General features: G+C 52.2%; 1 protein-coding gene across 6 annotated transcripts in view; it reads left to right on the top strand.

The window, feature by feature from the left end:
* The window catches only part of ATP9B (ATPase phospholipid transporting 9B (putative)), a 221,155-nt gene that overhangs the window by 122,739 nt on the left and 72,767 nt on the right, over nt 1-25,649 (top strand). The window lies entirely within an intron of this gene.

Raw genomic sequence — 25,649 nt, forward strand, 5'->3', positions numbered from 1 at the left:
CAAGCGCCCAGCAGCGTAGTTGGGCGGCATGCCGGCGGGACCAGGGCGGCTCTTGGGGTTACGGCAAGCACACGCCCACCTTTGCTGCGTGCTGTGACCGGGCACTTCCGTATTACAGCCGCGCACAAGGGAAAGTTGTGTCTTCATCAGCAGTGTGGATGTAAATAGACTTATGATTTCAGGAAAGCAATAAAGAGGCAAGATGCTAAATGGTTAGAAAGCAGCCCTAACGATAACATCTGGGTCGTAATGCCTATCAGAGTGTGCAGCGGATAGCTACACTGGAAAACCTGGATTTAGTCCCTAAGTTCCTTTTAAATGAATTTGATTATAAAGCAGGTGTTCTAAACAGGAGCATGAGGATATTTATTTTTAAAAATAATTACTTTGTATCACTAAAGCACTTAGTGCTACATAAAGTTCTGGTGAGGAGGGCTTGTGAATTACTTGTTGCTTACTTGGTGAGATCTGGCCCGGTTAAGTTCTTTATAATCACAGTCTTAAGAGACAAGGAAGGGGCCCCTGGATGGCTCAGCTGGTTCAGTGTCTGACTCTCGATTTCGACTCAGCTTGTGATCTCAGGATCCTGGGGCCGAGCCCTGAGTCAGGCACCACACTCAGCAGGGAATCGCTCTCCCTTCCCCCCGCTCCCTCCCTCGTGCTCTTTCTCTCTAAATCAGTAAATAAATCTTCTAAAAGTGAAAAATATAATTTATTCAAGAAACAAATATTTTCATAATTGTCTTTGTTTTTTTGAAATCCTTGTTTCCTTACTCTGAGGCCATGAGAACTGTTAGAAATTGGTGGATGTGTGATGCTTTGCTGACCACGATGTCTGCATCTGACTTCGTGTGAGCTCACAGAACTGAGTACTTCCCATCACCAGATTATCCCGAAGCCTTTTTTGGTGGAAGCCATTTTGGACAGATGAGAGACAGGATCTCAAATATCTAGTAGGACCGAGAGTAAGGAGTAAGACCAGTTTTAAAACTTGGCGGGGGAATTGTAGGAGGGTGGAGTGTGGGTGATATGGTATGGGAGACAGGAGAAGGGGATAGTGAGATTTTTCTGTTCTTTCGAGATTCCCAGAGTTGGTGTCTTCTTCCCGGGAGGGTGGTGGTGGGTCTGAGTGGTACAGACCCGTGGTGGGACTGTGCACACGGGAGCCTCCTGTGGCCATCGTGGGTCGGAAACAGGTCATGTGTATGGTATGGGTTCAGAAGCGGACTTTCCTGGGAGAAAATTGCAAGCCGGGGCAGCTAGAAGGGAAGGTCACTGGTGTCCTTACTGTGTCTCAGGAAGGTCTGCTGCGCAGGGTGGTCACCCCCGCCCCCCCATGTCTCTTCCTCCTTAGAGAGAGAAGCTGGTCCAGGATTGGGGCGGGCTGGGGGCACATTGGCCAGCCAGCACTTGGCAGGCAGCATGCAGTGCTTTCCTAGGGGCTGTGGCTGGGGTGTGGAGAGCCGGCCCCATGCCGGCCGCTGTGGCAGTGTCCGGCCTCTGGCATGTCGCCCGCCACGTGTGCTGAATGATTCGATGGTTCTCGTAAGGAGCAGGTCGTTTGCTCCCCTCCGCAGTTACTTTTTCTAAGCGACAGTGTCTTTAAAAATATTCCTCAGAAGCAAATCTTCAAACATCTGGTTTCAACTTGTTTTCTCATACATCTGAAAACATAATCTGAATGCTACCGTTTTTTAAGTTTGATTTGTCAACATTAGAGTAGCAACTGTACCAAAGTTTCTTTTTTAAAACCACATTAACTAAAACATGTGTATGATAAATTTAACATGAAATTAAATGGCTTTCTTTTCTCCTATGTAATTAACAGTGTCAGCTAATAATTACCTTTTGTAAAACTTTAAAATATATCGTGTGTGTGTGTGCGCGCGTGCGTGCGAGCTTTCCCACTGTGAGGAACTGTTGACTGCCTGGGATTCCTTGCTGAGGGGCCGTCACCCACAGTGAGCAGCTCCGGAAGGCTCGTGTTTGAGCCGCGTAAGACCGTCAGAAGCGGAACCTTCTTGAGGCCTTGAGTCAGAAGGCCATTTTTGAGCACAGGACACACACAGTTCTGCGGGGTAAGTTACACATCAGACATTCCTTTTTCTTAACTTGAAGTCAGCGTGCCAGCGTTCTTCTAAACAGTATTTTCAAGAGGCAGTAGGAGAAGTTTCAGGTGAGCCCCAGGAGCTGGGGTGACCAGGACGCACAGGGCCTGCGGGGAGCTGGGATTGGACGTGTTGTCAGCGCTCCCAGCCTTGTGACTGACGCCGCTTCGTAACTGCCACTCGGCTCAGTGCAGCGGGCCGGCCGGGGGCTGTTCGGTCGGTTGGTTTGAGCGTGAGGGCCCTTCAGAAGACCAGTGTCCTGTGTTCTCGTTCCCAGCGAAGGCGGGCGCGCTGGTCGATGACAGACCTCCAGTGATGGCAAGGTGCCGAAGGTGCTCCGGAGAGGCGTCCTGTCGCCCTGGGCACCTGCGTTCACCGGCGTTTTCGCCCCATTAACATTTCTGAGTTTTTAAGCAACCAAGACATTATAACAGACAGAACTGTTACACTGCTTTCTGATTATGAATCTTAGTTTTTGAAGCACGTGTAGTTCATAAAATTTTTACTTTCAAAAACAGGTAGAGAGGAGGAATCGTTTGGAATGCAGAATTTGTAAAAATTTTTACCCTGATAATTTAGAGGTTTTTAAATGATCCATTTTTTAAAAAATAAATAAAAAATTTAAAAAAAAGGGGCGCCTGGGTAGCTCAATCGGTTAAGCGTCTGCCTTCAGCTCAGGTCATGATCCCAGGTGCTGGGATCGAGCCCCGCATCAATGTCCCTGCTCGGCGAAGAGTCTGCGTCTCCCTCTGCCCCTCCCACTCTCTCCCTCAACTAAAAAAGTAAATAAATAAAATGATTTATTTTATACAAATACACAGCAGCGTGGGTAGAATTTTGAAAATAGTTATTGTCTAAGCTGCCAGTCGCTGTTCCCATTGTGGTCCTCTCGCAGGAGATGAGTCATAGAAATTCAGCTGAGCTGAAGATGTCTGTGTGTGAGTGTGTGTGAGTGTGCACTCGAGCGGCTGGCACCCCAGTGTGCTGGCGGCTGGAGCACTGGGCTCTCGTCGTCATCTTCCCTTGCCCCCGTGCCCGCTGGCCTCCCTGCCCCCTGCGCCCATGCGGCTGGCCAGCCCTCTCCCCCGACCTCCGGTTGGGAGCGCCCGGTCCAGGTACCGCTGCCGCCTCCTCACCCGCACAGCTCGGATGGCTGCTGTCCGCTCCGTGCTCAGCTTCACACCTGGGGCATGCGTGCCGACAGAGTGCAGATCCGTTGAGCTTCGTTTCCTGCCCAAAGCCATCCCAGGGCCCCTGTTGTTTGCAGGGCAGACACGGCACCTCTGCTATAGCCAGAAGGCCCCGACCTCTCGCAGGCCTTTCTCGAGGGCTCCGCACACCCTATCCCTCACCTGCTCGCTGCCTAGCCCAGAGGCTCCCCTTCACTTCTGTGTTCACCAGGCTTCAGTGGCCCCACTCGCTTAGCCTTCTCGGGCAGCCTCAGAGCTCCCGGCATGGACCCTGAGCTCCGAGGAGAGACGGAACGAGATCGCGCGTGACTCGCCTGCCCGCCGCCTCGGGGAACCTTCTTGGCCACAGCGATTGGTCACACCTGTATTTCGGGTGCCCTGCCTGGTGCACACGCTTAGCAAATTGGTTGAACAAAGGCGTGAACGTGGGTCACTTTTGTGTACGTGTCTTCCTCTTCCACACATTGTCAACTCCCCAGAGGCAGAAGCTGTGCCTTGTTCTCTTCCTGCGGTCCGGGCTCCCCAGATGTGATCAGGGTGGGGCAGCTTACTCAGCAGCGAAGAAGGGTGTCAGGACAATTGGCCTGAAGTTACCTGGTGTCTCTTGGGGGCACGGGGCCTCCCGTGTTAAACACCGGAGACTGGAGATGCTGTCTTGGCTGCTGGAGTGTCTGGCAGTACGCGGGGCGGGGGAAGGGCTGGGGGTACAGGGTGCGGGGGGCGGCCTACAGGGTCGGGGCGCATTTGTGCAGCCCTTGTTGTGCTCCGGAAACAACGCTCAGCACTTGCTGCTCTGGCTTCATGGGACTGTGCTGGTCTGTTTGCTCCTGGCGTTACTGTCCGCCTCTTACGTCTGTGATTGATGCTTATATTGTCCCTGTGGCCTGTGGGAGCGCGTTCAGCTCCGTGTCTGTGTCCCATTGTTATAAAGCCATTGTTTAGAGATATTGGGAAAATTGGGCAGCCACATGCAGCAGAATGAAACTGGACCGTTCTCTTACACCGCACACAAAAATAGACTCAAAATGGATGAAGGACCTCAATGTGAGACAGGAATCTATCACCGTCTTAGAAGAGAACATAGGCAGCAGCCGCTCTGACCTCGGCTGCAGCAACTTCTTGCTAGACATGTCTCCAAAGGCAAGGGAAACAGGCAGAAATGAATTATTGGGAGTTCATTAAGGTAAAAAGCTTCTGCAGAGCAAAGTCAGCAAAACTAAAATGCAGCCTCCGGAATGGGAGAAGATGTTTGCGGATATCTTACCAGATAACGGGTCTATATCCAAGATCTGTAAGGAACTTGTCAAACACAACACCCAAAAACAAAAGAATCCAGTCGAGAAATGGGCAGAAGACGTGAACAGACATTTCTGCAAAGCAGACATCCAGATGACCAACAGACACATGAAAAAATGTTGTACATCACTCGGCATCAGGGAAACACAAATCAAAACCACAAGGAGATCCCACCTCACACCAGTCAGAATGGCTAAAATTAACAAGTCAGGAAATGACAGATGTTGGCAAGGATGTGGAAAAAGGGCAACCCTCCTACACTGTCTACAATAGCCAAACTATGGAAGGAGCCCAGATGTCCATCGACCCACGAACAGGTAAAGAAGATGTGGTGTGTATATGTACAACGGAATACTACGCAGCCATCAAAAGTGAAATCTTGCCATTTGCAAGGATGTAGATGGAACCAAGATGGAATTATGCTCAGCAAAATGAGTCAGTTAGAGAAAGACAATTATCATAGGATTTCATTCTTACGGAATGGAATTTAGAAATTAAGTTCCATTGGAATTTAGAAATAAAACAGAATCTTAGGGGAAGGGAAGAAGAAATAAAACGACAAAATCACACAAATCATAAGCGACTCTTAACTAGAGAACAAACGGGGGCTGGGGTGACTGGGGCGGGCATTAAGGGCAGGTGTCGGAATGAGCACTGGGTGTCGTCGGCGCCTGAATGAGTCACCCTGCTCCTGAAGCTAATAATACAGTGTATTGTAACTGACTCAAACTTAAATTTAAAACGTGAAAATAGAAAAATAAAAATACTGTTTTTTCTTTCTGCTACAAAAAGATGTTCCAGATTCATCTTGTGCTTTCTTTGCCCCTGCCCTGGGATCAGCCCTGGGATCAGAGAATGGTGTTGGAAGTCAGAGGGGCCCTGGGTGTGTTCACTGCTGCTGAGACGTGCTGTATCCAGGCCCAGGCATTGGATGGAGTAAGGAGACAGATGGAGGCATGACAGAAGACAGATGGACGCATGGTGCTCAGACGCACACCGTTAAGCCTACTTTTATTTATGTAGACTGAACACCGCGGGTTCCGACACACTTGCTGGTCTCGCCTTCCTCCTCTGTGGTGAGAAACGTGGTTACTGTTGCCCTTGACGCGTCGACTTCTCTGACCAGCCCCTGCCAGCTGCACCTCTTTGCTCCTGTCGGGCTCTGGCGTCTGGGCCCGGCCGTGCTTGCCCGTGTCCTTCCTCGAGGGGGCTCGCTGCTGGCCCCGCCCTGGGCACCGGCACATGCACTGTGTCGAGAAGGGACAGGGACGCGTTCAGGTACTCCTCCAGTTCTGTTTCTGTTCCGCTTCGGCGAGGCTCCAGCCGCTGTTGATCACTTCGTAGACCTCAGCCGGAGCTCACCGCGAGTCCAGACGGACGCACGAAGCGTTCAGTAAATGCCGATTGAAAAGTGAGTCGGCTGTTGAGAGAACCGGTGAAAGATGTCTGAAATACTTAAAACCTCACCCTGATAGAGCCTTGAGGTGAGTGTAGAATAGTGTTTGTCTTTAACTGATTTACGAGGAAGCGAGATCTGAAACTGCCCAGTCTCTTTGAGTGCTAAGTACAACGTTTCTCTGGGGAGCCTCCTCTCTGGAAAGCTCTGGGCAGACACAGGTGCCGAGGCCCGATTCTCCGTGTGGACTTGGGCTTCCCACATGGCTGCCTGTGGGACACCGGGCGAAGAGACGGGTGGAACCAGCGTCCTCTGCTCCGTCAGCTCCTTCCTCCACAAGCAGAGCCGACTTGCTGGGAATGGCCTTTCGCATCTACTGCTGCTTGGGATGTGGGACGGATGTCTTCCAGCCGCAGAGCGGGAGTCCCACGGACTCTGCCGTTGGTACTGATGCTCACAAGACAAGGAGTGCACACTCCCCATCCTCGAGGGAAGGTTGCCGGCCCACGCCGTGCTCTGCAGAGCCAGTGGTTGGCCGCTCCCCTCCCGCTACCGCCTCCCGCTACCGCAGACAGACGTACGCACGGGAAGAAAGGAGACAGATGTGACCTGACCGCACCAAGAGCGTTAACCGGCGGAAATGAGTGGCTTGTGTAGGATACAATTTAGAGAAGGATTTATTTTGTTTTGGTTGAATATTTAGTCATTCAAGCAACAAACTTCTTAAGTTAAAGTCAATAATTTGTTTTTTTATTACAATTACAAAAATTGTTTCATAGCCTTAAGACACAGACATGGTCTGAAACACACAACATAGAAAACAGGATTTTCATAATGGACCAATTTAATATGTTTTTAATTCCAAACAATATAAAGAAAAACGACTGCTTCCAAGTTTTAATTTCGGGCTAAGATGATGCATTTGTTCGACACTTCAGATAAATGCGGATGGCGCTGCAGCAGAGGGAAATGTGCCCCTTCGCTTCTTAGCCGGCAGGTCAGGTGACTATTGGATTCTGGAAGACAATCAGATAGAGAAGTTTGCTCTCATTCTTTCAGTAGTCATCATTCTTCGAGATCTGTTGTGCAGCCTTGGCTTTCTGCCTCAAGAGTCGTTAACTCTTGGGGAGCCTGGGTGGCTCAGTGGGTTCAAGCCTCTGCCTCCAGCTCGGGTCATGACCCCAGAGTCCTGGCATCGAGCCCCATGTCGGGTTCTCTGCTCAGTGGCGAGCTGCTTCCTCCTCTCTCTGCCTGCCTCTCTGCCTCCTTGTGATGTCTCTGTCAAATAAATACATCAAATATTTTAAACAAAAGAATCATTAACTCTTCTAAAGACATTGGTGGTTGCTAGTTAACCCACACCAGTAAATAAATGAATGGGTTCTTGGACATTTTAAAGTATCCGTGTGATTGCACAGTTCCATTTACTACACATTTTAAGTCACTTGTAGGGCTGTGTCACTGCTGGGTTGCAGCTTGTGCGTTCTCGTTCTGGTTTAGTGCTGAAAGAGAAGAGGGCGCGCTGAGCCTGGCTCTGGTTTCCGAGTGAGGTCCACTCCGCTTAGGAGAGACCGTTCATGCATGAGCTTTAAGGACAAGCGAGCGAGTTCATCATTTCCCCTTGGAATCAGTGTTGTTCAAGTATCAGAATGGTCAGGCCTGTGTTTCGTGGGTGCTGCTTTTCGGGGTGAAGTGGCAGCTGCTCATCCGTCCTCTGTCAGCCTGGGGGGGGCGGGAACCTCTTCCACGCGTGCAGCCCGCGTCTGTCTGTCGTCCGATCTGAACGTCTCTGTCAGCCGGGTTGTTGGACGCAGGTCGAGTTATTTCCTGCTGTTCTTAATTACTGTGAAGTTTCTGTTTATAAGCTTTTTTCCCTTCTTTTGGGGTTGGGCGAGAGGGGAGGAGAATGCATGTGGGCAGCATGCTCAGCGCGAGCCCAGCGAGGACCGCCACCCCTCGGCCCTCCGATCAGGACCTGGGTTGAAAGCAGGAGTCGGACACTTAACCAGCTGAGCCACCCAGGCGCCCCCGTTCACAGTCTTTCGATAGCAGTTCACCGTGTATGTTTCATGCTAAGAAATGAGTATAAATTCTGTGTTTTCTGTTCAGTGCTTCACTGCTCTCCTCAGAATTACCTGGGAGGCTGCTGACTTGCTCCTTCATCCATCCGTGAACACTGGTTTTGTGCAGGTGCTTTTTAAGGCACAGGAAAACCATGGGCACATGAACACCTGTCCCTGGAGGAGCTCGTCATCTGCTCAGTGGGAGACGCATCAACAGACCGTTTTCAAGTGGACTTGCCCTTTAGAGCCTCACTCGCCCTCTCGTGCCTGGAGCACTGGCAACTGACCTTAACACACCCGGGGCTGGGAGGGAGGTGTGTGGCCTCAGGGGGTCAGACTGGAGGATGGGGCGAGCAGAGACCCCGGGTACGTAGGTCCCGGACCGGAGGTGATCGTCCCTCCTGTCGTGTGTGGTTAGGGAAGGAGGCGGCAAGAGCAGACCCTGAAGAATCAGCCAAGGCCTTGGTCACACGGGGCCTCCCGTGCCACCATGGAGTGCTTGGCCCACGTCCCAGGGCCAGAGGAGAGCGGGCTGAGTGCAAGGAGGTGGACGTGGTCGACGCTGTGACCTGTGGAGGACTGGTTCGAAACGCAAGACGGACCGCACACGAGGTCTGGTGAGACCGTTTCAGACAGCTCCGTGTCGTCTCTGCAGCACGGAACGGAGGGGACACTCGTGTATTCTGTTCACAGTCCATGGCCTGACACCTCATAAATGCTCAGAATGCCGTCAGAGGTGCGAGGGAATGAGGAATTTTTAAAATATTAATGGAAAGAAGAAATATGTAGCTTCGTGCCGAGCTTTTGAATTTTTAAATAGATTAAAACAAATTTGATGGTCTTAACCCTGAGACTCGATTTGAAAGAGCTGTGTGCTCTTGACATTCAAGAAGCCACGTCCTACAGAAGCCACGGTGGAGGTCGTGGGTGAGCAGCAGGAAAAGCGGCCGGCGCAGCCAGACCGTCCCTCTGTAGACCTCCCTCCGCAGCCTGCCCTGGAAGCCACCAGAGAGGAGTGGGAGGAGCAGCGAGCAGCGAGGGGAGACGTGGGAGTGGAGGTCCTGCGTCGCGGGGCAGACCCCAGAAGCACAACTCTGGGACCAGGAGCTGCCACGGCCCCACGCAGGTGCTGCCGGGTGAGCCCTTCCCGGGTGCTGCAGGCTTTGGAGTTGGGCCGGGGACCGGCCAGTCTCAGACGTTCCCGTGCCGCCAGGAGGGGGCCGATGGGGGGGAAGAGCAGGCAAATGACTTCTGTGGTGCTGCCACCGACCCTAGGACTTCAGCACCCGGAGCCCCTGCCGTGCACATAGTGGGCCGGGGCATGGGCTTCCCCATCCCCGGGTGCCACTAGGCCCCTTTCCCCCATCCTGGATCTTAGATGTAGGGGTGGGGAGACAGAGTGGCAAAGACCAGAATGCAGTTTGATTTAAATCTGAAACACTCATGATTTTAGGATGTGACCAGATTGTATTCTATTGGATTGAATATTCAGGATTTATCTTAGGAAAATAAAATTAAGCTTTGCACGTCTCAGCCTACGTTCTATACAGATGACACCCACTGCCCTAAACCTTCCCAGATGTTGGCAATTTGAGGACTTTTGATCTTGCAGGAGAGAATTCTAGGTGTGGCTGGGTAGGATGCTGGCCCTCCTGGTTAAGGTAAAGTCGACTGTTAGCTGGGACTGTGGGCGTAGAGTCTGTTCTCATGGAAACTGAGTAGGCTTGGCCAAGGAAGACACCTGTGGTCCTCCAAGAATGATGTGGTCAGAGGAATAGAACCCACAAGAAAAGGGGCAAAGGTGTGAGTTGAATCAGAAGAGTTTGAAGCCAGAGGGAGTGATCACCGATGTCAAGTGTGACAGGCTAGAGCATACACATGGCTCTGACTTTGCAGGGCTCCAGTGACCTCCAGCATGAGCAGGAGGGAGGGTGGTGAGGTGATAAGTATTGTTGGGCTGGGCACTGTTCCAGGACATAGTGTGGTTCTGGGCCATGCTCAGAGCAAGGAAGAGATGGGAGATTTCAGAGAGACAAAGTCAGTGCCCCCTGGGGAGGGCATTTCTCCCGCCCAGCCCCCCATCTGTGAAGGCGACAGGTCCAGTGAACACCTGGCAGTTAGGAAGGACATAGCAGGACGCTCCCCTGGCCCCGCAGCTCAGCCGCGCACCGGCGGGTCTCCAGCAGCTCGGTAGCAGGTTCCTGATGGAGGAGCTGCGGGCAGACACCCCCGAGCTGCTCTCAAGCAGCCCCAGCCGTTGGGGGACGTGGAGTCAGGACACCAGAGGGCCTCATATTGCCTGGTATGTCAGGCCCCGTTTTGAACAGACGTGAGACGTGCTGACGGCTGGGGAGACAGTGTGAAGAAACAGCTGACTCGAGACCCGGACTGGCGGAGGGCGCAGGTCCCCGAGGGAGTGGACGGGGTGCGACAGCCGTGTGGTCAGCGTGTTCCCGGCTCTGGTCAGAAAAGCTGATGTTGTGGCAGAGCAGATGCGGCTGCTGGGGTGGGGGACACGCTCTAGACGGGCTCAGCAGGATCAGGGCAGGTGGAGCTGCCGCGAGCTGCTTGCTGGGCTGTGCCCCATGGGCGGGAGTCACGGTGAAGGGACCTTTGCAGATGAGAAGGGAAAGAATAAAGAACGACGGAGGGAACCGAAGCCTGGAGCAGAGCCTCCGGGAAGCGAGGGGCAGTCTCAGAAAGTGTGAGGTGCCTGTTACGGGGACAGCAGCCAGAGAAGACTGAGCAGATGCGTGGCTGGAGCCGGCCTCGATGACAGACACCAAACCACAGAGCCCAAAGCTCAAACAAGAAGCCAGGCCGATGCCACAAAGTCTACAGGCGCGTGTGCCCCGTTGAGACTGCAGGCTGATGGAGCGCAGAGAGAGGAAGAGCGCTGGCCTGGAGAAGGTGCAGACCACGGCTCGCCAGGGCAGACCACGACCGGGGCAGCAGCTCACTCCCGGCCGAGGCGGGTGGCAGCCGGCAAGCTCCCGGAATGTTCTGACCAGCCTGAGGGAAGAAGCCGCCCCGCTGGTGGGTTGGCTGGACTCTTCCAGAGCCCGGCAGGGAGGAGATAGCTCTGTGTTTAGTCTGGTCACACGGTTTAGACATTTAGAGTGTGCACGCCCTCTGGCCTCTGCCGTCGTCCCGGTCCCCCTCCCAGAAGACCAGCTCTGCCAACGGGAAGGGCTGTGCATGTGCCGTCGTGGTGCACCGTGTGCCGCCAGACCTCTGCAGCAGCGCCCCTGCAGCCGGCGTGCGGGCTCTGTCCTCCTGGCCCTGCTGGGTTGGAGTCGTGGGGGGCCTCCCTCGGCTGCGCAGGTGGACTCCCGTGGACGGCTTGCATGTTGCTTCACGAGATGTGCTCTCCGCTTCTGCAGTTTTCAGAAACGCTCTTTCCCTCGTCTCCTTTAAGGCGCTCGATCCAGTTCACACCTATTTCCTTCTCCGCTTGGAGGAGTCTCCCTCCACGTCTGGTGCCAGCCCTTCGTCTCACACCGGGGCAGTGTCAGTGTCGGCATGAAGGTTCTCGGTACCTGCGTTTTGTTCGGCAGCAGGAATGATACTTAATTTCTGGTTTACTGTCTTGATTTTCTGTTTTAATCTCTGCTAGCGCGCGTGCACAGTAGTCTCAGCCAGTCCTTGCGAAGTGAACACGCACTCCTAGTCCATTACTTGGGCAGGAAGTGGAACTTTACTCGCACTCCAGAAGCTTCCGTCCCCTGCCCTTTCCTCCCCCCAAATGGCCACTGTACTCCCCTATCTAACCGACATATTTTTGTTGGATTTCAAAGTGAACACAAAATGGCAGCTGCATGAGAGACCTTCTTCTAGGTCTGGCTTCTGCGGCACAGACCTGCTCACGTGCGAAGCGGGTCCCAGCGCTCTGCCCACGGCCACGTCTGTGCACGAGTCCACGACATGAGTAAACTGTAATCGTGTGACGCGGCCTTCTGCGTTGGGGGGACCTTTGGTTTCCCGCCAGGTGCTGGCCGTTACGACGTTGGTGTGCGTGTGTCTCGGTGCGCACAGATACATTTCTTTTGGGTGGCTGCCTGCGGGGTGAGGTTGCTGGGCCCCAAGCGTGACTACATTCATTTCACGTGATTCTGGGCGTCCACAGCGAGCATGCCCGTTTCATTCCTCCCCGTGGGGGGAGTTCAAGTTCCTCTGGGACTGCGTGCACACCCGCACTGTCCATTTGTCCCAGTTTCAGCGTTCTAGTGGGTGTGTGCTGGTGTCCCACCGTGTTCCCGTTTCCATTTCCCTGACGACTAGTGAGGGTGAGCGTCTTTTGTGGCTTTATCGTCTGCCCAGGCGTCACCATCTTGAGAACTACGTGTGGGCGTCCTTAACTGTGTCTCCCATGGGCGGGTCGTCCTCTCTCTGTCTCGTAGGCGCTCCCTGTACACACTGCTGCTGTGAGCCTGCGGCCTGTCAGGGCATGACTTCCTCCCACTCCCTCTGCCTCCTCGTGCTTTCTGTGGTGTCTTGATAAACAACGATTCTTAATTCTAACGTAATCCAATTATTTTCTTTTTGTGGTTTAAGAAATCTTTCTGTGCTGTAGGTCATGAAGATACTCTCTTCCAGAAGTTTCTATGTGACCTTCCTCATATTTCTGTAAGTCTGGAACTAGGTTTTATGTTTCCTATGAAGACAGGACAGTTTCCAGTTCTTCCCCATGGAGACGTCCGTGGGCCCGTAAGCACGTTGAAGGTCCATCCTGCCTTCATGGCATCGGCTTCGGTCCCACATGCGTGTGCAGTGGCGGCGTGCTCGGTCACTGTCTCCGGGCAGTCCTCGCCGTCACTGTGGGGAGTTGGACTGGGGTTGCGTTCACTGTCCACAGAGCTTGGGTGAATATTGTGTGTCCCTTTTTGTTTCTTCAGGTATGAATTAATTTTCTCAATAATGTCTTATGAGTTTTCTCTGTAGAATTCCATACACCTTTTGTTTGATTTTTTGTTTGTTTTAGGTAGTTAGATTTCGTTAGTGCCGTTTCAAGTTGTTATCTTCTTAAAATGTCGCTTTCTCCTTACTGCCGCGGAAGGGCACAGCTGCGTTGAGGAGGCTCCATGCTGCAGGAGCACTGGGTGTTTCACGCAGCGATGAGTCATTGAACGCTACGTCCAAAACGAATGGCGTATTGCACAGCGGCTAACTGAACATCGTAAAAACCACGCGTATGCAGTCGCCGTGAAGGCTTTTATTCCAAATTGGTTTCCCATTAAAAATACTAAATGCCTACGTTGCGTTTTAATTACAGGTCCCAGTCCCATGTCGAGCATTGTCGTCTCAAAAATTGACTCTTGGGGCGCCTGGGGACTCAGTCAGTTAAGCGACTGCCTCTTGATTTTGGGTCAGGTCATGATCTCGAGGTTGTGGGATGGAGCCCTGGGTCAGGCTCCACACTGGCATGTTTAACATCCTCTCTCTTTTTCTGCCCCACGCCTCAAAAACATTTCGTTTCAGTGTTGGCCAAAAGTTTTTTAAATGAGAAGCTTGGTGACTTGTAGCACAAGACTGCGCTGGGGCCACCTTGGGCCCTGGGGAAGCCACTTCCTATCTCTGTGAGGCAGGGAGATGGCGGGTCCCCAATGTGTGGCGCAGAGGCAGTTTTCTGTCCGTTTGGGCTGCTGCTGTGCGAGACCAGAGTGCAGGATGACCCAACAGGTCGGTGCCACCGTCTTTACTCGGACTCCATCTGCTGCCGCGTGTGGGCGGAGTGGTGGCGCGGCCCCCCGAAGACGCTGGGCCGAGTCCAGATCTTCTGCAGCCCGGCTGGCTCACAGGGTTGGCCGGGCCAGTACTAGTTCCTTCGTAGCACGGGCACAGGGGCCCCCGACCGTCCTGGCCAGGCCCGAACCACTCTTCTGCGCCTGCCCCCTCACGAGCTGGGTGGACAGGCTGTGCGATCCGCCTTCCTTCCTGTCCCTCTGCTGCTGAGATGGGGACGTGTGTGACCAGAGGCCGAGCGAGGGACCAGCAGCCCACAGGACCTCCTGTTGGAGGATGCGGTCCTGATGACGGGATTTCAAGAGGGGAAGATCTGCAGCACCCAAGCTGGCTCCTCCGAAACAGCATTTTGCTTGGGTCTGAAACGGATCGATCAGAGAAGTAAATGCCTTGTCGAGACTTTAGCAAGCACAGGAACGATGGCGGTTGGCTTCAGTGAGCACGTCCCACGCACCAGCTGTAGGCCAGGCTAGAGAGGTTCCGGGAAGGTGTCCCGGGCAGGCAGCCCGACTCGTCCGTGCAGAGGGCCCAAGGGGACAGGCTGCCTTTCCACCAGAGACCCCAGCGGCCCAGATGTCCCTCTCCTCGGAAGAGCTTCTGAAGGCCACGCTGGGAGGCGTGTGGGGCCAGCCCCCGGGTTGTGTGGAGCCCAGCAGAGTGCTTGAGAGGCAGCACTCTGCCCCTGTGCCTGCCGGTGTTGCCCGTGTCTCCGCTGCCCACCGTCAGTTACCGGCTGCGCATCTGGAGAGGAAACAAAGATGGTGAATTTGCACACAGGCCGCATGATGTCACAGCCCTTCTCGCAGACTGTGCGCGCATCCCTGTGCGCACGGACCGTTCTCGGGGAGCGGGGCCCAGGATGAAGCGCGAGCCCGAGCTCTGGGAAGGCACGTGCGCCGAGGCCTGCCTGGAGACTGTTGTCGCGGTGACAGGTGGCTGGGAAGACGGGTGGGCTGCCGGGTATTATCGGAACTTCAGAGAGTCGGGAAGAACTAATTCGTTTAAATTTTAGTCATTAGGTGCCATTTCCTACCGTCTTGTCATACTCATTTTGAAAGGAAATTGAAGAAAGATGAGCTTGCCTGCGGTGGATCGTTGTTTAAGAGAAACCTGACGACCAGACCGCACTTCAGCCTCTCACGGCGGCTTCTTCTGGGGTCGAATGCGCTGTCCTTCGGGAGGAATCTGTGCCTCACCCTGCCGTGGTCTTGAGAGCGTCGTTTGGTAAGGACAGTTGAGCAGCAATTCAGTGTCACAGCTCTGAGAGACACTGAAGGACACGGGGGTGTGGAGTGCGTCTCCGAGTGTCCTTCGGGCCTGCATTTCCATGTGCCCCCACCCTGGCTCTTGGAGGACACCTTCCTGCCCGACCCTCGGGGCTCCACACACCCCGCCCATCCCTGCTTCGAGCTCGGGAGAACCACTAGGGCGTGGGAGGGAAAACTTGAGGTAGAACAGGCAGGTGGGGGGTGTTTGTCCTTTGATTACTTTGCTGCTGGTTAAAAGACTTGCTTTGTTGACTCTCCTTCCTTGGTAGTCGTTTTAGTTAATCATTTTCTCTAGTCTGGACTTCCCCAAAGTAGGTGGTGCCCTGTCAGCAAGTTTTACCACATTTAAATAAAAAGAGTAAAGAAAAGTATCGATAATCAAGATTTGACCCGGCTTTCTTTTATGGACCTGCTGGAAGTGTGTGTCGTTAGTGGGAAGTGTAACCAGAGGGGATGAAGATGAGGTCACTTGTAGTGCCCATGAGTGGGCCCAGGAAGCGTCCACAGTCGGGCTACGTCGGGCGCAGGAAGCCAGACCGGAGCTCCCGGGAGGTCAGGCAGGTGAGCTGACCTGGGACGGAGCCACGAAGGTCCACAGCAGGAATCACGCAGCAGCACCCGGTGGAGCCCTGCTGGGTGGGAAATGGCAAAGTGATGGAAGCCAGAAACTAATCAAACCGGAAATGAAACTACTTCATGTTGATGATTCGTGTGGAGTTACTGTCGGTAAAGCGAACCGGTTACGTGGCATTTATGTTTTGTTTGCCTGGAGCGTCTTTCTTCCGCAGGGAACATAGCGAGACGGGCTTCACTGTCAAACCAGCTCACGGCGGGTCCGTCCCCCAGGCGAGATGGCACAGCCACTCGGAAATCTTAATGCCACTTGTCTCCTCACGCCCGGCCTGGCTGCTCCGTCATAAGACTTCATTTTTGAGCACCAAGGCCTGATAGACCATCTCCCGGATTCTGAGACTCTTCTCAGATCGCCGAGGAGCCGCGACCCCCTACCCTCTTCGGGCTGCGTCGCGTGTGTTCTCCGTGGGCCGCTGAGGTTTGGGGAGCTCTCCGTGCAGACCCTCTTGGCCGTGGCCGTTCCCGGTTTCTGCCATAAACAACCCTCATCCAGAGGGAGAACCTGGTGAGTATATTCTGCCATAAGACAGTTCACTAATTACTAGAATTTTAGCTCTGTGAGTTTAGGGCAACCTTTTCGTCATTACATGGCGTGCTTGTTTTTAGCACTAACATGTGTAATTACATTGAAAAGAAGTGGCTCCGAGTGCTTTAACAGCATTTTGATACTAGTGTTGTGACCTAGCAGTTGTCTTCTGGTGGCTGAATAATTAATTTGTGTCTAAGAGCTTTTATGTTTGATAGTTGCCTAACATGGGGTTTCCTTGTGGAGGGCTTGCTGGCTTCGGTGACCCTGGCTGCCGTCTGGTACACGTTCAGAGTCATCTGCTCCTAACTGCCGTCACCTGCCCGTGCTGCCCCCGGGGCTGAGCGAGCGTGAGCAGGACGCATGTGGCCTTTGGGATGGGGTCCTCCTGCACACACACGCACCCCGGGAAGGGGAGCACAGCCGTGGGCTGCGGCGTTTCTGTACAAGCATGCGGAGCGCTGTCTGTTGTCATACACAAGGTATGGCTGATGGTGACCATTTGAGGAAGGGAGTTAGTCGACTAAATCCCTGCATTGTGTCTGTTTGGAGGGTTCTAGCACTTCGTCGCCTGTTCAGGCTGCTGAGATGGTTTCCACGACATTTCACGGAGGACTTCCAACTCCTCTTCTGTGAGCGGGTGAACTTTAGTCCGGGCCCTGGCTCTAGCACGGTATTATATTAATGTGTTTTACGTGTCCCTCAGAGAACAAGAAGAAGCCCGATTTGAAGGCTAAACTGCCCCCGTAGCTCCAGCACCGCCGATAGCCGCGACCCAGAAAGATGTGCGCGTCAGACAGTTTACAAAATGAAGCCAGCTGTGTTTCCCCACATACTCCGGCTTCCTGACACGCATCATTAAACCTTATTAGCTACTTCCTTTTACAAAGATTCTTGTAGTCTTGAACATTGCATATTAACATTTTCTGCCCCTCCAACTGGAAATTATTTGCTTTATTGTAGAGTGTCAACTTGCTCTGGTTTCTGACGCGTTCTAATTGGTACTTTGGAGTGTAATCATCGTGAGATAGCACGCCGTGCATTTCTTTATTTGGAAATTAATACAGACCTTTTCACTTTATCTGTCAATCTGGGCAACTTTTCACACAATTCCTAACTCCTGGGATTGCTTACAAGCCATTAAGTATGAAATGGTTCATAAAATGTCTTTGAAGACCTAAAGTAACGCAAAAATTTTAGATGTTTAAAATAGTGTTACATTTGCCAAGATGCCACTGATGAAGCTCTTACGCGGTTTTCATAATAAAGGAGGTAAAGAGGATGGAAAGTTTCTTCAGCTGCTTCCAGTTTGTCATTTAAAATTTTTAGCAAATCTGCTAAATTCCATTTTTTCTTGCAAAACCAGAATGTAAATCGTAACTGCGGACTGACTGAAAGTCAGATGTTAGACCGACAGGCCACTCTTCGTTGGTGTCTCTCTCTCTCTGTCATTCTTCGTTGGCCATACAAGGGGGTCATTCGCTGCTGATGCTGACCGCAGGGGTGCACAGAGTAGGGGCAGAGTGAGTCCCCGAGTTCACGACAGTGTTGTCCCATGACGGTTGAGACCCTGATCTCAGGTGTGTTGTGGGTCTCCCCTGTGCTTGACACGGGTACGGTCGGGGGGCGTGCGTCTCATTACCAGGGAGCTTCACGAGCTCTGTGAACGGAGCTCCTGGCTTGCAGTCCAGTAAGTATCTCCGCCATAGGTCTTGTCAAGCCAGCTAACGACTCTTGATTTAAAAGCACTGATGAGTGGTTTATGTGACGATAGGTGCCGGCTGTTTGGAGATTGGGGCAGAGACCTTAAATGGTCCATAAATTCCTGCATATTTGCAGAGTCATCTACGAAACATGGAGGGCAGACAGTGACGCGTGGCCGGACGCCATTGCAGCCTTCCTGTGACGTGGCGGCCGGCGGTGTCGTGCAGGTCCCCATGGGGCTGCTGGCAGGGGCTCACGCGCAGAGCCCTGCTGAGCGAGACGTACGGCTAGGGCGGCCCCGCGTCCTTTTCCTGCTCACTGTCCTTCCTCCCCGCCCTAGCGTGTGGGACTCGACCTGGCGGCTCCACAGGCTGCGCTCAGTGTCAGACTCCTGTCCCTGATGAAGGCGGACTTTCTGGAATCCAGCAGTTCTGTGGAGAACTCCCCGCACAAACCACCCCTGTGTGTGTGCCGGTGACGGGAGCAGGTGTTTAGATGGAGCGTGTTGAGGCTCATGACCGAGCAGCTACAGACACCTCTGTATTGTGACCTCTTACGAAGGAGGATCTCGGGTTACAAATTATGGTTTCACTGAAAATTAACGACCTCATTTACTAGTAAAACTTGAACCATTTCCTTAACCAAAAGCTGATAAGGGGAAGAAACCAGGTGGAAAGGCGGAACCCACCGCCCCGTTAGATACAGTTGCTTTAAAAGAGAGGAACAAAAAGCAGCTCTCGTGGCACAGCAGGTCCCAGGGCCAGCAGCTGCTCCGGCCATGTCCCCCGTCGGCCCCATGCAGCCCATGGACGCCAGTCCTCGCGGTGGCCCGTGCCCCCCCACCCCCCACGCCCAGCCTTCTCCTGTCACCTGTGGCCCAGCAGTTCCAAGCTGCTCAGCAGAGCAAGTCCTCCAGCACCTCAGTTCCGGATATCAGAAAGGGGTCACAGGGTGATGTTCTAGGTCCTCACGAAGAGTTCAGAGGGTTCCCTGAGGGGTTGCGGTCGTGGTGCTCGGCAGTTGGAGGACGCAGCCGGCTGGCGGTCCCGGCTGTGGGTGGTGATTCCCTTAACACGCAGTCGGGGGCGCAGATGTTCGTGCGGGCGTGGCCCGGGTCGCAGCCGGCACTGATGTGCGTGCAATCTGGGCGAGTGCGAGTGTGTTCCAGGGCGTTTCTGGAACACACACAAGGTATTTAAACAGGACCGGACACACTGCGGAGGGAGTAAAACGCACACACGCACGGGTCTCCGGGAAGAAGACTGTGCTGGCCCGTCCGGCCTCGCCCCTGCAGGCCGGTGGCGAGAGGCGGCGGGAGAGGCCGGCGCGGCCCCCCAACCCCCTCTGCGGGAAGCACGGTTTCCCCTTTGGCTCTTGAGATGCCTAATAAAAGCCTTTCTGTAAAAGTCTTAGTACCATTTAGAGTTATTATTAGAAAAATCTGATTTTCGTGTTGCTAGGGAACAAAGAAATCCCAAGAGTGTCGGGTGTTACTGCGGGCCAAGCCCCTGGGCAGGAGGTGCCGCGGGTACCTATGACCTGGGTTCTGTCCCTCCTCCCACATCCCTCGAGGCTTTGTCTTTTTTAAACACAATGACAACATTGCTGGGCCCCAAACTCTTGGGGATCGTGTTCGTAGATAGTAAGGATTGGAGAGTAAGTTGATGCTATTTGTAGGGTATCTGTTAAGTATGTAATTACCAAAATCAACTGCTCATTCAATGACATTGAAATCCAAATGCGTGACCTGGAGTTCCAGCCCGTGAATGAGGTTGAGTGGTAAGGTTTCTGGTGTCCGTGGATAGGTCCGGTTATAGAAGTCATTATTTTGAATTGGTGAGTGGTCTTGGCAAAAGCATTTAACGTGGACAGCTTCCTACACGGTTGGCACAAAACTAAGGTAGTATGTGCAGGGTCTCGAAGCCGTCACTGTAAGCTGTGCTGTTTTATCGACGGAGTTTGTGTAACAGATGTAAATCCTTGGAAGCCGCGGTGCCGCGGTCCTGTGCCGATTACCGCAGCGTTCTGGACGCATTCCGGATGCCTGATCTCTGGGACGGTGCATTTCCGTTCAGGAAATTCCCTCCTGTAAGTGTATCAGTTCTGTCTTGAATTCTGCATGGCAAAAATAGATGTTTAGGGTAACCCTTTTTGGCAAAAAAAGAATCTATGTACATAACATGTCTTCAGTATGCTGAATTGGTTGAACGAGAAATCGAAGTTCTGCACGCGAAAAGCAGGCTTTCAGGATTCAGGAAAAAAGCATCAAACACGAGCGCCCTCTGCCGGAGCAACAGCAACATGTCATCCCTTTGCTTTTGGGGTCTCTCCCAGCGGGGAGTCTTCGTGTAAAAACAGCAGCAAGGTAGTAACACGAAACGTGACGGGGTATATTCCGGGAAGCGCTGGCCTGTGCGTGTTCGTCTTATGTCCCTGGTTTTCAAATAAAGGACTCGGGCTGTTGGGAAGTCAGACTAAGGGTTTTCTTGCTACTCATGCTAGACTTTCCCGTAGCTTGTGCATGGGGACACATGAAGCACCCAGTTAGCTTCCGGGCTGCTACGCTTGTTTGTACGGACTCATTTTTGCTTTAAGTATGTCACTGATGCGTCCCAAGTTGCACACAAGAGCATATGAAATACTTTGTAATGTTAAAAATTAAATTTACCATTTATCTTTAAGCCACTGTATTACTTTAAATTTGATGATTTCGGATATATTGGTTATACTTTAGTGAAGGTTCTAAGGTGACAGACGGAGCTGTCAGACCGCAGGCAGCGTGACCGCACTGTCCTTCAGGAGCGCACAGCAAGCCTACGTGTCACACAAATCTGAGGTGCACGCATGTGTGTTTACAGATGTTCATAGACAGTCTGCACTTTTCTGGCATTTTTGTCCTTTGTAAAAAGTACCCTGTTGAGAGGATATGTGCCGTATCGGAAACGCAAAATCCAGTATTGAAGTTTCTCCCATGATCCGCAGGGTCAGCAGTTGGACCAAACAGCTTCATTGGGCGCTCAGGCCCCTTCAGACTTCGCACGGGCGTATTTGCAGATTTTAGGACCATTTCACCTTGACGGACACGTTGACCGTCGGCCAGCTGACATGTGGTCGGTTGTGTACCTGTTTGCACAAGCCCGGAGCACTGAGGGTGCGCCTTGAATCCTGTCTGCGCTCGGAGTTCCTCCCATCGATGTGCAGAGTGGCTTCACTTTTTGCTGAATAGCTCGTCCTCCCACTGGCACTTTTTCGTTCATGTAAAAAATAATAACAACCCCATTTTCTCTTTAATTGTTCAACATTCACGGAAAACCGTCTTACGTAATAACTGGGTAGGAAGCACGGGCAGAAACCTTAGTTGCTGAGTGAGAGGAGTCGGGCAGAAATGTAGGTCTGGGGTACTCTTCAACAGCACACTTTAAAATGTGTAAATATGCATTTCGATTTTTAAAAAATTAAGGTGACATATTGTAACACTAAGAATTGTTGTACTGATACTTACTGAGGGAGCTTTTAAAAGCACAGATTACTGAGCCAGTGACTGAAGTGGCTCGGAGAGACGCGGCGTATTTCACAGATCACTGAGGCGATGAGCAGGACTAGGTCAGTCGCGTCTGCAGTGTGCGGCCTGCCTGTGTGCGCAGCAGACACTCCAGGCTTAGTGGTTCACGTCCAAAGATGAGCCAAGAAGCAGACTGGAGCGAAGGAACGGAAGGCCGTGTAGCACTTTGTAGAAACGAATACTTTTAATTTAAACTTCAAAACGGGAAAAGTTACTGCTTTAAGATTTAGGAGTTCGAGGTAGTATGTGCGTTTCAGTTCTTTGAAATATGTAAATACAAATGAAGGTCTGAAGGTGACTTATTTTTTTCTTATTTCTTGAAAGTCTACAGAAAGTGGGAAACATAGGGCTGATTTGTTTCAAAGATGTTTAAAAGGATTGTGCTTTTATAATAAGAATTTCAGTTAAAGTGTCACCGTATCTCGGTTCTCTAGCGGGATCCGAATTCTGAAGGATCAGGAGCCGGGGGGCTGGTCCAGGAGGCGTCGGCTGCTGCACGATAAACAGCGCCAACGTTCGTTTTCCCCTAAGTGGCCTCTGGTGTGGAACGCCGCACTTCCGCCTGCATCGGGCCGTCTTGGGTAAATCAGCTGTTAGGCTCTGAGATTGGAGGCTTCTGTGTTTCAGAATGTGACCCATGTACAGGGTTAATAGCCGACAAAATAAAATGCTAGTTAGCTTTTGCAAGAGTTTGAACTGACTTTCTAACATTTCCCGTCTGACCGTTCCGCTACTGTAAGCTAGCTCGGTGTAACAGGTAAGCTCAATGTGAGTCCTGAAAGAACGGGGAGAGCATTTTGATGTTCACTTTGTGCTAATCCGGGGTAATACCATATGGTCAGCGCTTTGCGGGTGCCAGGGCCCGTTGTGTTTTTGTCTCACTAAGTTTGTGTAGCACAAGACCTTTGTTCCAGTTTGGCGTGGACTTGGTGGCACGATAGGGGTTTAACTTGGAGATGGATGGGACGGCGCTGTGTCTCAGAGATAAGGCGGGCTCTCATTCGTCCATTTACAAAAACCTGACTGATCTTTTCCTGATTAAGCAGGAGAACACCGTATTTACCCTTTATTGTTGGTATAAACCATTATTTTACTGAGAACCATTAGCTATTTAAAACTTGGTACATAAATTAAAGAGGAGCTAAATGGATTTGTGATCGTTGCCATTAGTAGCATTTTAGATTATACAGGCAATTATTGTGTTCATTATCCTAGAACAGCCCCTTTGCAGAACCATTGTGGTGTCTTAGACATTATGCACAAATTTTCCCTTGGAGATTAAAATTTCCAGTAGCGTATTTAATTTTGTTATCACAGTTGTTTCAAATAAAACAAATATTATGACAAGTAGAAGAAAATTTGCTTTACTAATATAGGAAATTATAATAAATGTTGAAAATTGCTTGCTAGTGTACTTAATTTACCTTTTCTTATACAGTCATAATTACTTCGAGTGATTAATATATTTTATGGGTGGAAAGGTTTTACAATCATAGCAAAAGGTATATGGTCCACTCAGGTGTTTCAAGAAATTTTTTTAAAGAAGGAAGAGAATCACGTCTTCTTTATAAAACCTGTGAGTTTTATAAGTTAACTAGTTTTTATACTGACTACGATTTTTGAGTCCAGATTGCATTTTAAGCAAGTTGAAGAAACTTTTTAAGCACGGTTTAGAGAAATGAGTGTGAAAATGTTAACTATTAACTAAAAGTGGACTTCGTTAAAATTGACGAAAGAAGGGAAGAGAATTTAGATCGTGCTGTACACTGTGGCTTGGTTGCAGGGGTGTTCCAGGAAGAAGAACCGTCATTCAGCAGCGCACCCGAGAGACCGCAGAGTTGTGTTCTACCCTGGAACTTAGCAAGTTCAAAGTGATGACGCTTCCCTTTGGGTCTGAGGGCTGGGGAGAGGACCTTGCCTGGCGGGCCTCAGGGCTGAGCTGCTCGCGAGTCAGGCGGGTGAGCCCAAGCGCCTCGGTGGGGCAGGAAGGTGGGAATCCTTGGCGTTGTCTGCGTAGCAGTGTGCCGTGGGCTGCTTTACCTGTCGGTCCTGTATGTGGCATTTTTCCAGAGGAAACTTTGTGTTCGTTCCTGACTGGTTTTGCCCCAGCCTTTACAGCCTTTCACTGCTGGGATGCAGGGAGCGGGTGAGGCAGTGGTTACGCGTTTTGCAAGACAGTGATTCTTTATTTTATTACAGAAAAAAGACCAACTCTGCAAGGCCAGATTAAATCATTCCTTTCACTTTTTAATGGGATTTGGATGAATAGAGTAAAATATGCACTTTGCATTCACTGATAGCATCTTTGGGTTGAGGTAATTGAGTCTTTTTTCCCTGACTGAATGAATAATGACTTCATCTGACCCTCAGCCAGGCCTGACACTCAGGCCTCCTTTGTCCCAGCAGAAGGGTCTGGGCTTCGAAACATGCTCTACTTCCTCAGCTTAATTTTTCTTCATTCTAATCCAAAAACCTATTTTTCTCAAGAATTCAAGCATAAACTATGTAGGAGTTGAAGGAGCAGAAATTGCAAGGTATTTGTCCTCGTGGGGCTGCTCTTTAAACGCAGTTGGTAAATCCGCGCAGGCCCGGCCGTGGCCGGTTCTCAAGGGAAGAGCAGCCCTTACCCGGCAGGCCTGCCGGAAGTTTCCAGAAGCCCACGAGGGCTCCTGTGCAGCCTGCCTGCCCTCTGGGGAGGGGGCGAGCACTGCAGGTGGAGGGCCGCGAGGTGACCCCTGGCCCAGAGGTGACCACTTGTGCAGTGCGGAGGGCACCTGCGGCCACGCGCAGACTTGAGTGTGGGTCCCAGACACAGCCTCAGTTTGGACGGCACCACAGTCCAGGGCCCTGGCACTGTCTTCCGGGGGCGGGGGGGGGGCGGATAGGCACGGGAGGGGGTGGAGCCTGTGGGCTGGGGGCAGAGCCAAGGCCTATGGCGGGATTCCCGAGGGTGGACCGGGTCACAGACCCTGCAGTGTCCTGGTGAGTGGGCAGGCCGAACCCAACGCACTGGGCAAGCATCAGGTTACTTCTGGCTTCTTGTGGTTCCCGTGTTTCTAGGCTGTTCTTAAAGGCCGCGGAGTGGCGTCAGGCAGCAGCTGGACAGACAGAAGGCTGTGTGTCCTGTGATTCTGTCAGTGGTGTTCGTCTTACTTGTCCTACTGGACTGGCTGTTTCTTGCAGCTGGAGGCTCAGCGGGCCCATTTCTCGTCACGTCACACTGGCAGAAAGCTCCGCAGACCTTTCTGGTTACTGATGAGTGGACTTCGTCGTAGCCACGCTCGCCTGCACTTTCTGACCACGTTCGGTGTTTTTCTGACGCAGGTTCGAACGTTCTCATGCAGGCCTGTGGCAGGTTCTCGTCACAACCAGACGCAGGCTGAAGACTGAGATGTGAGGAGAGCTAACTTTGTTTTGGCCCAAATTAGGGATTTTTAAAAGTACTAAAAAACAAACCGAGTTGCTAATTAATTAGCTCAGTAATCCTCAGATGTTTTAGTTTGAGAATTATAGTATCATTTATCTTGTCAAAGTTAGGGCCGTCGCTTTCTTTTTAAATGATGGTCTTTCGCGGTTTGCGTGAGATTGGGGAGGAGCTCAGACGGTGGCGAGCGGACGGAGCTGGGAGACTCGGTCTCCTGTTAGGGTCCCCTGCGTGAGGAGGAGGCAGGGCAGGCCATCGCCGGGGAGACCGTGGCTTCTCCAGGGCTGGCAGGGAGCCCACCTGGTGAGCAGGTGGGGAGCCCCAGCTCGGGGGTGAGGAGAGCGAGAGTAGCCAGGGTAAGGCCAAGGCCACAGACGTGGGAAGGGCGGACTCAGATCGCAGTGTTTCTGACTCAAGCAAGAACAGGAACACGTGTGTGTGGGCTTCCTGTGTGCCCAGGGCTGTGCCTCGTCTTCTTCACCCGCTGAGTCTTGTTACGTGGCATGTCTCTAACCCCATCTTACAGATGAGAGCGTGGGTGTGCACTTTGCCCCGGTCGCACTGTCAGGGGGCAGAGGCAGCACTCCGATGAGCTCACATTTTGATTCCTGAGGAAATGTCCTTGCTGTGTGACCCCAACTCTCCCCCTGTGTGGTTCTGAAGCCTTTTTTGCAAAGCCCAAGACCCTGCGTCCGCCCACCTGCTCTACCGCACTGTGGTCCTCCAACCAGGCGACT

The sequence above is a fragment of the Meles meles genome, chromosome 12 (assembly GCF_922984935.1).
Source record: "Meles meles chromosome 12, mMelMel3.1 paternal haplotype, whole genome shotgun sequence".
NCBI classification, from domain to species: domain Eukaryota; kingdom Metazoa; phylum Chordata; class Mammalia; order Carnivora; family Mustelidae; genus Meles; species Meles meles.